Source organism: Equus przewalskii, chromosome 24 (genome assembly GCF_037783145.1).
Source record: "Equus przewalskii isolate Varuska chromosome 24, EquPr2, whole genome shotgun sequence".
NCBI lineage: Eukaryota > Metazoa > Chordata > Mammalia > Perissodactyla > Equidae > Equus > Equus przewalskii.
This window is the reverse complement of record NC_091854.1, coordinates 6,441,479-6,459,591: the sequence shown is the minus strand read 5'-3', so window position 1 is coordinate 6,459,591 and position 18,113 is coordinate 6,441,479. Positions and strand designations below refer to the sequence as shown.

Sequence of the window (18,113 nt, the reverse complement as noted above, 5' to 3'; positions counted from 1 at the left end):
CAAGGCAGAGATAAGCAGCCCACCTGTTTGCATCTTTCATTTACTTCTGAAATGAGAGAGCAAGTTAAACTCACAGATGGTCATCTGATGTGGTCTTTAAGAACTTTCTATCACATTTTAAACTCTGGAAATGTAACTATCTCTGCCGCCCCGTTTGACCACGATAGAGAATTTACAATTTGGATCTGTAGTTTCATATCTTCTCTGCAGAGTCATACAGGAGAGGAGATAGAAGAACCACACATATAAAATTGCCTTATCCATTTAGAAGTTTTGCCTGGGCTTAGAAATTGAGAGTATCCTTTTCTTTTTGAAATAAACTTATGAAGTCTAGCCAAATGACTGAAGTATGAATAATTCTTCCATGGATTGTATTTCAAGCAACACAGCACAGGATTTACATGATAAGGTTCTTGAGATTAGCATCCATTTGACAAGCAGTCCTTTCTATATGAATTGGAGATTGAGATCTTGGTTAGTCATTCTGGAAATGTCAGCCTTCTCAGCAGCAGTTCAGAGAAGGCTGGAGTCAGGGGGTGAGGGAGCCCTTGGCATGGCAAACTGTTGACGTTTAACTCCATACGCTCCCTTGCACACCCGCGTACAACCGCTTGGCTGTGGCTTCCCCATCATTAACCGGGCAGCCCCTTCCCTCTTTGGACCTGCGCCCTGCTGAGCCCCGCCCCCAGCACCGAGGCCTCCCCCTTCCTCCCGAATCTCGCCTCAGTCCTTGGCAACACGCAGGGAGATTATCCGCTCTCAAACTGACCTTCCCTCCGCCACTGCGTTTTCCTTCGAGAGATCTGTGTAGCCTTGGCAGATAAGAGTCAAGGTTTAAAAGAATCTCTGAAGGCACGGCTCTACTTTCCATCTCAGCTAATGGCTTTAGGCAAAAGCAGACACGAGGTTAGGCAAACAGTCTTTCCCCTTCGCACCTTGCTTCAAGCCAGTTAACACCAAAACCAGAGTTTTCCACCCCCCCAAAACCTCAGCCACGACCCACCGGGTTCCCCAGAAACACGCCGCCCGGCCAGCTGCTTCGGAGTCCACTTGACCTCTCCCGACAAGCGTCTACACCTGAGCAAACTTTTAAAGTGGCGGTAGCCTCGGCCGGTAAAGAAAGATGGGCTGAGATCCGCACCTCCTTCCTGTCGCGCCCACCCACCCTCCCTTCCTATCTTTCACCTCCCCTTCCCTCCCCTTCCCGACGCAGAGGGGGCGACACAACCAACTATTCATGCTTTCTCAACAAAGGGCGAGAGGGAGGGAGATGTTGTCAACAGTTACCGGGCCGGCTCCTTCGCTTTCTTTGCAAACTTTTCAAGAGATTAGTGGAGAAACTCGCCTCCTCCGAGCCCAGGGCTTCTAGCGGAGCCCCTCAGCCCCTCGCGTCCCCTGACCCCGCCGGCCTTGGGACTGAGAGGGGCGGGGAGGGGGGGGCCGGCCGAGCAGCCTGGGCGGGCAGGGGGTCGGCAGAGGCCAGCGCCCGGGCAGATGCCGCTCCAGAGCAAAGAGCAGGGATGCTCGCCGCAGGTCGCTGAGCGCCCCCCGCCGCGGGCCACGTCTGGGAATCCCAGCCAGTTCAGAGGGCTCAAGCCCCGTCCCCACTTCAGCCACTCCCGACCCCTAACGCCAACTCTGCTGGTGGGGTAGGCGCGCCGGGGCGCCGGCTCTGCTTTCCCCACAGCCTAAGTTGCTCCAACAAACTTCCCAGCCCGTCCTCCACGGGGAGGCGGAGGCCGAGGCGCCCCGGGAGGAGCGGCACCCGGCGGGACGCACGACACGGGGTGCGCGGCGGAGACTCACCTCCCCGCGCGGCGCCCGGGCTCTCCGGCTGGGCTCAGAGGCGCCGCACGGCGGGCCCCGCGCCGCGGCTGCTCCCTGGGCAGGGGGCGCTCATGGTCGGCGGGGCGCGCCCGCAGAGAAGCCCGCGCGCGGCTCGCCTGTGCGCCCTGCGGCTCGGCTCGCGCTCGGCCCGGCCCCGGCAGCTGCAGGCGCGGCTCTGAGCCGGCTGCGCGCACTCCGGCCCCCAACTGGTGATTTGCGGCTTCGCGGCCCCACCCCGGCCAGCCGATTCGCGCGGCCCTGCGGCCCCCCCCGGATATTTACATGCGGTGACCTCGCCCTGCCCTCCTCTGCCCGGATTTTAGAGTTGGGCTCTTGTATCTCCCGGAGAAGCCAGTCTTCAAGTATAGACCGACCACTTCCTCACTGTACAACCTCGCCTAATCCACTCCTCCCCTTTCCCCGCGTTATTTAATTACCCAGCAGATCTGCTTTGCTCTTGTGCAGACACCTGGCTGCCTTTCCGTTTAAAGGGCTTTGATGGGACAGAGATCTAGGTAACCACAAATAACCAAGCCATGGGAACAGGCAAATCAATCACACCCACCTGCAATATTGAAAGCAAAGTGGGAGGTGGAGGTACGAGATGGCTTGGTGGGCTGAAAAAGTGGAGCCTACTGGAGGACACACACTATCAGATATCAAGACCTATTATAAGGCTATTGCCCCGCGGCCAAGTGGTTAAGTTCGCGGGGGGTTTCGCCAGTTTGGATCCTGGGCACGGACATGGCACGGCTCATCAAACCATGCTGAGGCAGTGTCCCGCATAGCACAATCAGAAGGACCTACAACTAGAATATACAACTATGTACTGGGGGGCTTTGGGGAGAAGAAGAAGAAGATTGACAGCAGGTGTTAGCACAGGTGCCAATCTTTAAAACAAAAAACCTATAAAAGTAGTAATTGGCAACAAGGATAGACAACCCCACCAATAGAATAGAGTCCAGAAACGGATCTACATGATATGGTCACTTGATTTATCTCAAAGGTGCTGCTGTGATGCATGAGAAAGGACAGTCTGTCTTTACAGTAAATGATGCTGGATCAACTGAACACCCACATGGAGGAAAAAGAAGAATCTTGACCCCTACACCTCATACCATACCAAAACATCAGTTCCAGATGGATTTTCAATGTGTGTGTGGAAGGTGAAAACAATAAAACTATTCAAAGTAAGTATCAAAAAATATCTTTATGATCTTGAGGTAGGCAAAGACTTCTTAAACACGTATAGTACCAACTATAAAGGAAAAAACTGATCATTGCACATTAAAATTAAGAACGTCTCTTCATCAAAAGACACCATTAGTGGAAAGGCAAGCCAGAGTGAGAAAAGATAACTGCAATACATATATCCAAAAAAGGACTTGTATACAGAATATATAAAGAACACTTAGAAATCAGCAAGGAAAAGGCAGAAAATCCAACTGAAAATAGGTAGATTACAGGCCAGCCTGGTGGCTAGTAGTTAAGTTCACCCTCCTCTTTGGCAGCCTGGGGTTTGTGGGTTTGGATCCTGGGTGTAGACCTGCACACCGCTCATCAAGCCATGATGTGGAGGCATCCCACATACACAATAGAAGAAGATTGAATGCACAGATGTTAGCTCAGGGCCAATCTCCCTTACCAAAAAAAAAAAAAAAAAATAGGCAGATTATTTCAACAAGCATTTCTCAAAAATGCAAGTAAACATTTAAAAAGGCTTTCAATTTATTTATCATCCCAGAAATGCAAATTGAAGTTGCAATGTGATCTCACTTCACACCCATCAGAATGGCTAAAATTAGAGAACTTGGTATAACATTTTATAAACTGTTTGGCATTATCTCCTAAAGCTCAATAGTTAATATTCTATTTCTTGATCCAGGTGCTGGTTACGTAGATGTGTCCTATTTTATAAACATCTGTCCCTCATTTTATAAAAATCAATTGGTCTGTGCACTGCTCTGAGTGTACGTTTTACTCCAATAAAAACGTTTTTAAAGTTGTTCCATGTTGGGTCTATTTTGTATAATTTTCATCCCCCTAAGAAAGAACTATTGGCAAGTCTGTAAGGTTCTAAGTGCTGCATTCTTAAGAAGGAGTGTCTACATTTTCCTTATGGGTGTTTTTGTGGATTTGTCTTTATCTTCTCTACCTCTTTAGAAGCACAAACTTTTGATTTTTGTTGGATTCTCCCAAAGTGTTTATTGCAGTGAATGTCAAAAACACCAGCTGGTGTATTTCTAAACTGAATTGTCAGAAATGCATTTACTGATTTCTGCTGCTCTGAAGTGTTACTGAGAACAGTGATAAAATTTACTTTGATTTTTCTTGATTTTCAAAATTCCCTGAGCACCTGCTATATGTAAAGTTTCTACTGTGTGGAGCATCATGGGGAGACAGCAATAATGAAAGACCAGGAGACAACTCACACCCAGAGAGGCCTTAGGCAAGTCACTGTTCCTCTCAGTTCCTCCCTCTCCTCATGAGTGAGTGAGGGAATAAATGTGAGGAGTCAAGGAAATAATGGATGTGGAAGTGCCTAGAATATAGCAGTTGTTATTAACTATTGCTAGAGTTGATGACACATTCCATCATTTGTCTTCACCATACCCCTGTGAGATAGGAAGCATCTCTATCCCCATTTCTACGGGAGGAAAAAGACTCAGAATGGTTAAGTAGCTTCGACCACAAATTCATTCAACAAATATTTGTTGCATGCCTACTATGTGATAGTAGATCCATAACTAGTGAGAGGCAGAGTCAGAATTTGAACCAGGTATTGTAACTTCAAGTTCAGTGGTTTTTCCACCACCCCACCACTACTGTCACATTTGTATGCCCAGTGCCTAGCACATAGTAGGTGCTCAATTAATGGATGAGTACTAGGAATATTTTTAATATAATCTTTTGATTAGATAATATTCACATGGTTCACAAATTGGAAACTATATATAATGGTATATAGCGAAGAGTTCGCCTCTTAACTTTTTCTCCCATCTGCCCAGTCCCCCTTCCACCATAGGTAAAAACTGCTTTTCATATCATGTGAGCCCACCAGAGTTTCTCTAAGTATGTGTGTGCTATCCTGCCCCTACACAAAAAGTAACCTGCTATACTCGTAGTAGTTCTATACTTTGCTTTTTTTTTTTTCCACTTAACAATATATCTTGGAGATTTTCCCATAATAGTGCCTGGTATTCCTTTGAAGAGATGAACCATAATTCATGCAATGAGTGCCCTATTGAGGGACATTTAGGTTGTTTCCAATCCTTTCCTATTACAAACAACACTGCAACGAATAATCTTGCACTTACGTCATGGAATGTGCAAGCACATCTGTAAGATAAATTTCCAGAGGTAAAGTTGCTGAGTCAAAGGGTATATGCTTTTGTAATGTTGATAAGTAATGTCAAATTGCCTTCCATAGGGAGCGTACCAGTTTGTACTCCCCAGCAATATAAGAAAATGCCTACTTCCCCACATCCTGATGAGGTGTTCCTAAACTTTTGAATTTTTGTCACCCTGATAAGTAAACTATGAATTTTAGTGAAATTTTAATTTGCATTTCTCTTATAATAAGTGAGGCTGCCATCTTTTCGTGTTTAGTAGCCATTTGTTGTTTCTTTTTGGAATTTGTACCTCCATTTTTCTATCCATTTGTAGGTCTTTTTATGATCAATTTTCTAGAAACTCCTTCTGTATTAGGAAGCTTAGCTCTTTGTGGGATGAGCTGCAAATATTTTTTTCAATGATAATATTAAAGAAAAGAGGTGATATATGCAAAGCACTTATTTCAGAAACCTCATGCTGGAAGCCACGTAGAATGAACTAGAGAAGTGAGAGCCAAGGCGGGACACTGATTAGAAGCTGCGGCAATAGCCTTTAGTGTCACATGACAAGGGCTTTGACTAGGCTGGTGGCAGTGAGAGTGGAGGTGAAGGACCAAAGTTATCACCAAGAAATACTTGGCAAGAGTTAATAATTAGCTATGATAACAATGACAATAACAGTAGCTCCAGTTGCTTTAGGAGTAACTGCAAGCCAAATACTACGTTAAGGGCTTTACAAGCTGTAAGCTGTGAGCTGGTACTGTTATTGCCCCCATTTCACAAACGAGAAGAGTGAGTTTTAGCAGTAAAGTAATGTACACAAATTCACACTACATGTAAGTGGCAGAACCAAGTCTAACCCCAGGTCTATCCAACCCCAGCTGCCTGGCCTGGTGAAGGAAATGATCAAAGGTCTGCAGTCTAAGTGCCTGAGTAACGCCTGGCTTGATGACAGATGGAGAAGCAGCCGGAGAACAGCTGCCTCTGGCCGGAGAGCAACGGGCTCACTTTTGGGTTCCCTGAGCATTTTTCAATCTACCCACTCTACCCACGATGTCTCTGTGAGTCAAAGAGGGTAGTAGTATCCCCATTTTACTGATGAGAAGACTGAGGCACTATGAAATTAAATAACCAACCCCAGCTCAGATGTCCTGTTCCCTGGCAATCCTTCCATGAGACCCGGAACAGGTCAGATGACTGGGTTATTTGTGCCTCAGGTCCCCTTTCCTTCCTGGAATTTGTCACAGTTCCTAATCACACATTCATTTCTGTTATTTCTGTTTAACATCTGTTGCTCTATAGACTCTAAGATCCACATCTGCTTTTGGTTTTGTTTTGTTCCTAGTTTGGGGCTTGGCCCATTTTTGACAGTCAGTCCATATTTGTTCAATGAATGAATGAACTCCAGGCCTTTAGACCCTTGGTCCTTTCATCTTTATACTAATCATAAAGCTCCCTATAAGGTAAATAAACATGATGCCATGGATGTGGGCTGTGCTATAAACAATTTTAGGATTCAAATTTCTTCAAGTCTACAGCCAGCTTGCACATTAATGTTTAAACAGCAAAACCCTGGGCCACTTTAGCCAAAAAGACACGTGAAAGGACAACATAACCAGTGATAGGAAGTTGATGACTCCTGGGCAGTGCAATAGGCCTTTTCTGGGAGCACTCAACGTGGTGTTGAGCCCTCCTGCCATAAAGTAATTTGCGGAGTGCCACCCTATAACATCACTAGGCGAGAGGGAGCTGGGGCAGATATTGGGCAAAATGCTCTTTAAGGAAGTATGACTCCTGAAATTCCAGCTTTGCCCAGCCCTGAATGGTAACAAGTAAGGAACTACAGATGTTTAAGCTATAATCAATGAAGATCAAACAGAAAATCTGAACTGGAACAATTGCAGACACAGAAACTGAGAATTCCTGAAGTTAACATAGTATAATAAACCACTGGCGTAAAGAAATGGCAACTCTGACATATTGCAAATATTGCAGTATTTTCAGAAGTCTTACCCTCTAGGTTTCTGCCCTGTGACAAGCTAGCTATGGACTTGGTGTCATGGAAATCCCCAGTCTACTAAGCAGGGGAGTCAACTCAGCTTCCTAAAGGCCTGTATGATGGCTGCAAACTCACTGTCATATCTGCTAGAGAAGTCATTGTAGGAGGGCTATGCTGGATAGAACCTCGACAAATACTTCCTTACTGACTGAGTGAGTGAGTGAGTGAGTGAGTGAAAAAGAGATGGAGTTCTTGGCAGCATAGGCCCATTTTCCATGCAAGGTGCAGCTTGACCCGGTGGTCTGCATTTGAACCACCCATTTCAGGACTCGCCCTCATCACCAGAGTCTGGACCTCTGTTTCCCAGTTACTTCCTTAATCTGATGACCAGCTTTGCATTAATTAGCTTCTCAGTTTCTTCAACAATTGGAAGGAAATACACCAAAATATCTCCGGATCATTATAGAATTCCAGATGATTTTAATTTCCATATTAACACAGCTCTCCTTTTCAGGTTTTTTGTTCAGTAAGCATTTATTAATTTTATTATTAAAAGTGTCACTTAAAAACAAATTCATTGAGGGCCTACCATGTGGAAAGCATCACTCGCCTGGGGAGATATGAAGGTGAGTATGCCTTCAGGAATTTACATCCTTGTGGGGAACGCAGCACAGATGGGGAGTGAGAGAAGGACTGGCTGCAGCAGAGGCCCCTGTGCTGTGAGAAAGCAGAGAAGGAAGAGATGAAAAGTACTAGGGGGCGGATTGTTGATGCTGGTAAAATAAAGGAGAGGAAGGAGTTTTGGAAAAAAATGCTTTACTGTGGAAGTGAAGAGAGAGGAAACAAATGTATTTAAGTCTGTGCAATGGCCACATGGCTGCCATCTTGAGTTATTATGGGAAAGGGCTTAGATTAGATGCTGCAGGTGACCCCAGCGTGAGGTGGAGGGGAGCCAGGCCAGACTGTTCTAGTGCAGAAGAAGGAACCCAAATAGTTGGAGGAAATGAAGGGAACGTGAAACCTATCAGCTCCCCTAGACTGGGGCAGCCAGATTGACGGAAAGCCTGACTTCCTTGGATGTACTAATTCAACCTTTGAGAACAAAGTCAGCCTTCCAGATAAGTCAGTCTCAGCCTAACAGAATGGTTTGTGAGATGTAGGTAGGACTCAACTACTATCTTAAAAAAATTCTTCCTAGCAATGTTATCACTTAAAACTCCTTCGTTAGCCGTTCATTCCTTTGTGTCAGGCATTGCTTTCTCTCTACAGTCCTCTTTTTTGTAAAACAATGTTAATCCTTAATGGATGACCTAACAGAACAGCAGCTCTGAATGTGCCCTTTGCCCACTAACTCTCCTTCTACGAATCTGTCCTACAGAAATGCTCATTCACCTGTACACACTAAGATATTCGTGGCAGCACTGTTTGCAGTTTAAAAATAAGTGTTTATCTGCAGAGGGATGACGAAATTATACCACCTCTGTACTGTGGCACACACTATGCAGCTGATAAGAATGAAGTAATTTTATAGGTACTGACACAGAAAGATATCTGTGAAATATTAAGTATTAAATATTAAAAATGCAAGTTGCCGCATCAATGTAAAAATAACAAACATGGATTTGTGTGGGATCATGTGTCTACATGTACACAACATCTGGAAGCATTTTCTCCCATCAAACTGTTTGAGAGGCGAAATTGACGGGTGAGCCAAAGAGGACTTTGCTTTTTCCTTCATATTATTTAAACTGTTTGAATTTTTTCCACTGAGCATTGATTGCTTTCATAATGAAAGATAATTTACATAATGTTTACTATGTGCCAGGTATCATTCTAAGAGCTTTATGTATATTAACTCACTTAATTCTGACAATAATCCCGTGAGGTGGCACAATCCCTTTTTATAGATGAGGATACAGTCCCTGCCCAGGTCACACAGCAATGGGGAAAGGTGCTGAGCTGTGAACCCAGCTGCCTGGCTCAGACTTCGAGCTCTTAATCACCAGCTTATAGTGCTGCCTCAAAAAGGCTGCATAAATCAACATTCAAATAGCACTGCTTTTAGAGTCAGACACATCGGTTTTGGAATCCCAGTTTTTGCTCATGAGCTGCATGATTTTTAGCAAATGTCTTATTTAAAGGTCAGGTTCCCCACCTGTAAAATGGGGATGATAGTCACACAGTTTGTGAGACTGTTGTGACAACTACCTAAAACACGTTCGGTGCCAGGCACTTAATGAGCACGTGATAAATATAGACTATTTCCTCTATTGAGGTAATTTCCTCTAAATTACTAGCCTTTTAATGAATATTAATTTAACTGGCTGTTTTCTTGATTGACTGCCTGACAGCATCTGGTGCTTCAAGCATGAGCGGAGGAGGGAGATTTGGGAATAAGGGGGAATTGGCTCAGACCAGGAAAACGGAAAGTGTTGAATTAACACTTTAACACTTCACCTTTTTCACAGTTTTGCCTAAAGCCAGAATGATTTATGGGTTTTAAAACCATTCTGGGGTAAAATATCACTATCCCCTCATTTTAGAATGAGGGCATTGAGGTTCAGGGATTTGCTCAAGGTCACTGAGAAAATTAAATAACAGAGCCAGGCTGAAATTTAGATTTTCTAATTCCACATCCCAGTCTCTTTTCATGACATCCAGGGCCTGAGTTGGTGTCGGGATGTCATGGTTGGGAAGTGGTGCCCGCAGCCTCTCCGAAGGAAAGTGCTGTAGAGACGATGATAGTATGGTAGTACCAGTGCCATGGGAAATGTTCCATCAGTTCACTGCTGCTGTTGCTGAGTGGGGAAACAGCCTCCTCCACACTTCAGAGCTGGACTGGTTCACTGACAGGTATGACAGACCCCTTCCCTGTGGGGTCCACGTGGCCCAGGGTCAGATTGTACTGTCCCTTTCTCTCCACTCTTTATGGTGCTTATCTTTACAGCAGTCATCTTTCTACAAAACAGGACACAAACCATCCTAGAGGAGACAGGTGACCTCAGCAGGCAAGTGGCTGCTGGCAGGTGGTGGGAGGGTCCAGAGTGGAGCCTTGCTCATTGCTCCCAGCTCACAGCCTCCTGCCTCTGGCGAGCCTGCCTCATTTTCAACACAAGAGCACAGAGGGTCAGGCAGGAGCCATGAAGGACTGCCTGTTTGTGAGGCTCTGACTTTGCCGCCCATTTTTCAGGCTTAGTCAGTCCCTGCCAGGTAGGGGTAGAGAGAAGAGATGGCAACCGCAAATGGACCGGAAAGACCTAGAATTCTGTCTTTTTCCAACAAGACATGAATGTTGTACAACTCACTCCCAGAGAGTGCCAGAGGCGTGCCATCCCAGGGCATGAGGTGTGGTCCCGCAGCTTTCTCTTTCACTCAGGACACCCTTCGCTTGCTGAAATGTGGATCATTATTAACGCTGGTGTTCCTTACACTATGCTCTCTTCTTTTGCGTACACTTGAAAAATGCCATGATGAAACATTAAAACAAAATTTTAAAAAGTCCTTTGGAATGCAAGTGCATGAAAGCAGTGTTATGATAGAGACAATGTTGTCTGCCAGTTTATTTTTAAAATAAACAATTTACAATCTGTGGCACTGCATTATCAGTAATGAAATGCTTGCCACACACCTCAATACCCCAGTGCAAGAGCAGCTGGGACGGCAAGTTGGAGGGCTGGGCGAGGTCATCAATTTGGTCCTTTCCTCTCTGGTTCCTTCCTCACATGAACCCCTCCCTCCCCAGTGCATGCACCCACCCACACACACACACACACACACACACACACACACGGTTGGTGTGGGGCCCTCCTCTTGGGTGGTGACCATTTGGATCTCCTTTGAATGACTCTGTTGACAGTACCAAGTTACCAAAAGGTAAGGACACACTGAAGCACCCTTAGAATTGGGGTAGGTGTCTGCAATGAGGGGCAGAGCACCACAGGTTCTCTGGGAGAAAACAGCCTAAATTCAAATAATACCAACTATGTTTAACAGCACTGGACTAAGCTTTACACACATCACTCAGTCAATCCATTCAGCAACCCAGACAGGTGGAGGTGATTAAGCCCATTTTACAGATGAGAAAACAGAGGCAGAGTGACCAGCCAAGTTCATGTAGCTGAGAGGCAGAGGTCGCTAGACTAGACTCCCTGACTCCACTGCTTACGTCACCTCCCAGGGTGAACCCCTGTTTCTCACAGTGAGTAGGAGAGTTGAGGCTGAATTACTTGAGAAAGGCATGGAATAGCAAAGTGACTCTTAAAAGAAGCAAGCTAGGTGGGTCCACTCAGTGCCCGGCGCTTGGTAGGTGTTCAATAGATATTTGTGAACCGGACTTTTGACCAGAGTCTTGGACACTGGGTGGGGGTGGGAGTCTCCAGTGGGTTGGGCACCACAGTCCGGGCCTCCACATCCACCTGAATTTCCCTCATGGCAGGAAACCACATAGGAAACCCTGGCTCAGCAACCTCCAGCAGGGGAACGTGCCAGTCGTCATCCCCATCATCCCGGCGGCCTGGGGAAAATTCCTTTTTCCGGTTCTAGGCTTTGGGGGCTAAGACCACGCGCTGCCCTAACCTCCTCTGGCCCTCATCAGCGTTTCCAGGAAGTTCAAGCCCCTGTGTGCTCCCCATGTGACCTCATCAACTCGGAGGGTGTGAGAGGAGCTCTTCCTCACAGTGTTGACCAGGCAGTGACAAACGCGCCACATGGAAGGAAATTGGTGAATAATCCTTGCATATTCTGAAGTGAGTCACACTGGCCTTTCCTGGGGACTGTGCTCCAGATGATTAGACTTGTGGGTTTTGTTTCTTAATTCAGAGTACACTGTTAATGACCACCTAGGGGTTGACCCCCTAAAGACACGGCATTGGGGCAGCAGTTCTGGTGGCCTCTGACCTCAAGGTACTTTATACAGAAAGAAATTATACTGTTACCACCTGCAATAACAAAGTTAAAATAAAGGACAGGTAAGCCACCACTGTAAACATGGACTGCAGTGGTTTCGGTAACTAATGGGGACAGAAACTTGTCAATAGCAGCTCCAGAGACACTCGCCCCCTGAACTCTCCTCCCCACCCCCGTACTGTCCTCTCCCATTGGCTCTGTGCTCGCGGTGCAGAGTGTAGCCGAGTGTGAGCAATAGTGACTGGCCCGCCCATGGCTCAAGCCCCTACTGTCGGCACTGTGTGTGCTTTGTCTGCCTCATCCTCACAGAAGTCGGTATTATTATCCCCATTTTACAGATGAGGAAATTGAGGCTTAGGGAAGTTAAGTTGCTCAAGGTCAAGTGTCTAGAAAGTCTCAGAGGACTGGAATATAGACCTGACAGGGGTTCTAAAGCCCAGGTCTCTCCCTGCACACCTGGCTGCTTCAACCTCACCTGGCTCCCTGTGGAATTTCAGGTGAGGGCTGTACAGAGAGTGGGGTAGGGGGTGCGTCACACCGGTGACTGTTGACTCCACTTACGTGTCTGTCTGGGGCCAGCTCCAGGATCCAGAGATGCCTTGCCTGAATCACCAAAGGGTGAAAAGAGGAAACCCCCATCCTGGGAAGATTATCTAAGCCCATAAAGTTTGGGGGACAGTGTAAACTCCTTCATAGAATGGCCTTTCACCTTCTTATTGGCTTTGTTTGGAAACAGAGGTGAGGCAACTTAATACAGCACCTCTGCATTTGAAACCCAGGTGACAAGTACTGGCCATTTGCTATTGGGACCCACCAGGATGAGAGCCAGACGGTAAGGGCATAGGAAGATGGGCAGGACAGCAGTCAAAGGAAGAGAGGCAGAGTCGTTGATCCAAGTTTCAACCACCCTACTATTTATAGGTGAGACAACTCCTCAGAGGAGAGACAATCCAAATCCAGACCCACAAATGATTCAGCTCTTAGTGTTCCAGGTCGTCCCCACCAGGACATCAGAGTTCAGTCTGCTACAGTTCCACAGCAGAGCTCTCCAGGGGGAATCCTGGCTCACCATCCAAAAGGTGAGCCCTCTGGACATGGATTCTCTCCTTCACTGCTCTCCATAGCTCTCCTCTTACCTGGCCCATCTCTCCCCGTGCCCTTCCCAGGGTGTCTTCCAAAACTTTCCTCCATTCTTCTCCATCTGTTCTTCTCTAAAGCTCCCTTCTCTACCTTCACATCAATGCTCTCAAACTTGCCTGGTTATGAGAATCCCCTGGGAACTTGACCAGGCAGATTCCAGGCTCTTCTCCTAGAGGTCTGGATTGGAGAGATCCTGGTGGAGACCTGGGGACCCCTGTTCAACAAGATCCCTGTGTCCTTATGGTCAAACACATTTGGGAAACACTGGACTGTCCTCCCCCTGTTGTCGGACACTTCTCCTAACTCCCCCTGGAGCTACAGTCCTCAAAGTCACCCACTTCTGTCCTGTGACAACACCTCCAATGCTCCGGCCTCAAAGTACACCAACCTCCTGACCCCGGGGACCTGCACCTGTGCTCCAATTCACCTACCATCCACCATCGTCTTTCTTCTATCTTTCACCAAAGATTCTGCAGTTGCTTCTGCCCCAGCCCCTCCACCTCCCTGAGGTTGATAATGACTTGTACAGTGCCTGATCAGGTGGACACCATTCAGATATTGTGTTATGGACCTTTCTGTTACATTTGAGATTTGTGACCACTTCTTCCTTCATGAATCTTTCTACTCCCTTGACCTCTGAGACGTTATTTTCCCCTGACTCTCCTCCTATCTCTCCAACAGTTTCCAGTCTGTCTTCCTGGTGGGTCTTCTTTCTCCAACCACCTTGAAAGTGGCGATACCCAGAACCTGAACTCGGCCCACTCTCCCTGGTCATCACACACACTTCCATAGTTTTAAGGTAACCTGCTTCTTGAGCTTCAGCTTTACATCCACTTGGTCTGCTAAGTGTGGATTAGGGCACGGACAGTTCAAAATTAGTATATCCCAAACCTAACTCGCCCCAAAGCCTGGTCCTCCTTCTTTTGTATTTCCATATGTCAGGATGGCACCTCCATCCAACTGGTTGCCCAAGCTGCAACCCTGGGAGCCATCCTGGGTCCCAGTTTCTCTCCATCACTGCCCCCTCACAAGTACACACACAGCCAACCATAAGTCCTGCAGACTTTATGCCTAAACAGTCCTCAAATTCACACCCTTCTCTCCTTCCCCCAATACCACTCCAATTGAGGGCATCATCCGCTCTCATCTGGACTCTCCATAGCCTCCCAGCTGGCCTCCCTCTCTCCCATCCTGCCCTTCTCCACTCTGTCTTCCACTCAGTCAGCTGAGTGATGTTTCTAAGATGCAAGCCTGATCACATTTCTCCACCATCTAAAGCCCCTAAAGAGCTTCTTGCCACCCGCAAGGTAAAGTCTAAACCCATCACTTTATTCCGTGCCTCCATCATTGCTCACACTTTCCTCCTTTCTTTATCTAACCAACTCCTACCACCACCCCTGCCCCCAGCCTAGGCATCGTGCCCCCCACACCTTCTTTCTTGGTTCTATACAGCTGGGTTAGTGCCCCTTGAAAGTGTTCCTACAACACCCTCCACTCACCAGATTACATGGGCAAATCCAGCTACTAACTGTGGAAAGAGAGAAAGTTTGAGGATTGTTTTACAGGTTTACAGCCCCATCCACCCCTAGGGTTACCACAGTGATGGAGAGCTGGCTCTTCCTTGCACCTATGAATGTCTGGAGCCAACTCTTCCCTCCCTCTGCCTCTCGGAGTGAAGCGTGAGGACCACCCAGGGATCAGCCCACCTCTATCTTTGCTCCTCAAAGGGAGTGGCCTCTCCTGGCTATTGGCAAAGCTACCAGAAACTTGGCTTCAAACCATTCACGTCTAACAGGTGGTCCAGATATTCTGGCAGAGACTGTGGGTTTAAAGAGGGGGAGAGATGGAATCACAAAATGCCATGTTTTCCGACCACCCTGAACCCTAAGGGCCAGGTCACCGGTGAGGGAATACTGTACTTGTGGATGTCCGGGTGGGAGGGGGCACGCTTCTCCACATAGCTGCCCCCCTCAGGAATCCTGAGACATCAGGGCAGGCCTTCAGGAGGGCTGTTTACAAGCCAGCCTGCCAGCCCTTCAGGGAGGAAAGGTGAAGAGGCTAACACTGATGCTAGAACCCCCGGCACTCCAGGGCATACTCTCTTGAACACAGTGGAGGGGACGCTGCCCTCAGCTTCTGGAGGAGCTCCTTGGATAGTCAGGGATTCCCACTACTACAGGAGATGGGGTAGATCTTCGCTGGGCCTGGAGGACTACATAACGTCAGAAAGAACACTGCTGAATCGAACTCGGTGGAGCCCTTCCAAAGTCCTCTGACTCAATCCTAGTGTGAGTGGGTCACAAACTCCTTCAAAGAGGGGTCCGGAAAAGCTGACAGTGCCAGGCTGTCTTTTGTAACCTATCAAAAGCTGGCTATGTTATGGGAAGGGCTGCAGTGGAGGTGGGAGCAGCAAGTTCAGAGGAGGCAGCAGAAGCAGCATGGCCGATCCCCACAGTTCAAGCAGAGAATGGAAAACAGGGCTGCTATGTACAGTTGTGCAGGTTTTTCACTGCACAAGATTGCTCAGTTGAAGGAGCAAATGGGGGCTGAAATCTAGCCTGTGCATCTATTTGCCAAGCTGTGTGTCTTGGTGCTGAACTGCATTTGCTGGGAAAAGGAGGTGCCTGTTTCTAATTTGCATAAAGGCACCATTTGGGATTGTTGTAACCTTGATAGAGAAGACATGTCAGAAGCATTAAGAAAGCTTAGTGAATGCAAGAGAAACCTAGGATCTGGTAGAAGATGACAAGGGCTTTGGGAGCCCCAGAGACCCTACTGGCTGGGCTCAGAATTTCAACCTATTGAGATGCTGCCCAGGCCCATGATTGTGCCCTGCTCCTCCCTGTCACCCCCCTCACCTCCATCCCACTCCCTCCTAGCCCACTCCAGCCATCCACGGCCTCTGTGGGCCGAGGAAAGCCACATGAACCCTAATGACCCATTCCTGAATGGAGTGGAGGCCACCCGGTAAAGAGAGGCAGTGTCCCCAAGCCCACCCTGTGACCACCGCTAGTCTCAGCTGTTAGCAGAGACCTTGGCTGGAGAGCCAGGCCCCCAGCCTGGGCTGAACGCCCAGAGAGAGGGGGCTGTTGCATTTCCTCCCTTGTTCCTTTCCTATTTCTAGCTTCACCCCAACAGCATCCACTCCTGGTGACAGCCAGCAGGTTCTCGCCCACCAGGGGAATGCCTAGGAAGACGACAGCCTTGTTCTGCAGGCCAACAGCACACAACCTAAGGGACCCCGGGGACTGCCTCCTGCCTTTTCGGCTTGGGACAGAAGGTGGACCAGCAAGTGGAGGACCCTATTAGCCACAGATGTCAAGGGGAAGCCATGGTAGGGGGAGCTAGCTTTTCTGAGCCCCTTGTCTGTGCTGTATGTACATGATCATATTTAATTCTCCGACAAACCTGTAAAATAAGCATCACTATCTCCATTTTACAGATGAAGAAACTGAACCTCAGCGAGAAGAAAGAACCCTGGCTAGCCAGCAAGCTGTAGGGATCTGGTTTGAATTTCCCAGCCTGTCTGGCTCTGACACATGCGGTTTTTTTTAACCCACAGCGCATCGTGGGCAAAGTATCTCCCATGGCGGGAGAAAAACTCAAAATCGTGAAAAAGAACAGAAAAAGCTGGAGGAAGGTTGCTTCAGCAACTGAAGCCAGTCTCCCCACAATCTTCTCCCTTCCTGTTCATACTCCCAGGACACTCTCAGGGGAAAATTACACCCCTTGCCTCCTCCACTCCCCACCAAGCATTTTTATACAGGTGAAATCATTGTGTTAAAGCTGCACCTTGTGAGGGCCAGGAGGGATGGGCAGAAGAACTCATGAGCCGATTACACATGAGCCAGCAAGGAAGAGCCTTCCTTTTCCTCCAGCCGGCTTCTCAAACCACTGCTCAATCAAAGCCTCATCTCTCAAGGAATAATTACAAGATCTACAGTTTAGTTAATAAAATGGGAGAGCAGGAAGGGGCTGCAAACAATAATAGCTGTGTTTACTGAGTTCATGTTATGTAATAGCCAGACGCTGTTCATAGAAACCTATTTAATCCTCACACACACGCACACAAAGTAAAATGAGGAACTGAGACCCAGAAAGGTGACAGAAATTGCCCAGAGTCTCCCAGCTCTTAGGAAGGGGACCTGGAGTCAGACGCACACAGCCGCGCTCCTGGATGTTGCCCAGCCTTGCAGGATCGGCTCTCCTGGCTGCCCCACCCCATTTGAGGGCTGAGGAATCAAGCCCGGGACAGGGGGACCTGCCCAGCTGACCCAGGGCAGAGCCAGGCAAGATGTCAGGTCTTCTGACGGGGACCTGGGGCTCATACCACCACCCCAGGGGCTCAGCGCACCCAGGACTCCAGGAGCGTGTTAACTGCACTTCACTCAGCTCAGATTTCAGATCCCACCTAACGTTTGGAGCTAGACGATTCTTAAATATCGATTTATCTGTCGGACACCTGTATCGTCCTGGAACGCCCCTGCTGGGCTCACGGAAGGCTAAATAGCTTCCATAAGAGTCTTCGCCTCTCCTCTCCTCGGCAGACGGACACAAACAGCAGCCAGGAGGGACGGCAGCATCTCACACACCCCGCAGTGCACGGGAAAGACTCTGAGTGCTCCCTGCAAGGCCACAAGTATTTTGATAATCTTTCCCCTACAGGATTCTCCTGTGAGAACAAATGGACACAGTCAGGAGCAATCTTTCAGCAGATTCCACAGGAAGGAACATTACATCAGTGGAGGGGATTTTGACTCTCAGGACTTTCGGGAAGGGAAACAGATTTGGAGGTGGGGGCTGCCCAGACGTTGGCTGCGCCCCTCAGCCCCCGGTGTGGGGCAGGGACGTGGGGAGTCCTCAGCGGACAGTCTAGTGGGAGCCAGGCAGGGTGGTGGGTAAAAGCACAG

General features: G+C 48.0%; 1 protein-coding gene across 10 annotated transcripts in view; it reads right to left on the bottom strand.

Annotated features, from left to right (window-relative positions):
* Positions 1-18,113, bottom strand: part of BCAR3 (BCAR3 adaptor protein, NSP family member) — a 191,149-nt gene that overhangs the window by 103,435 nt on the left and 69,601 nt on the right. For 3 of the 10 annotated variants that reach the window (XM_070592613.1, XM_070592610.1, XM_070592617.1), the window contains exon 1: positions 1,807-2,035. The exons of 4 other annotated variants lie outside the window; for them this stretch is intronic. The gene's annotated coding sequence lies outside the window, so the exon portion shown is untranslated. Of the gene's footprint in view, positions 1-1,003; positions 1,166-1,806; positions 2,188-18,113 lie in introns of those variants that run through there. 3 more of the 10 variants (XM_070592607.1, XM_070592615.1, XM_070592609.1) reach the window with 3 other exon arrangements.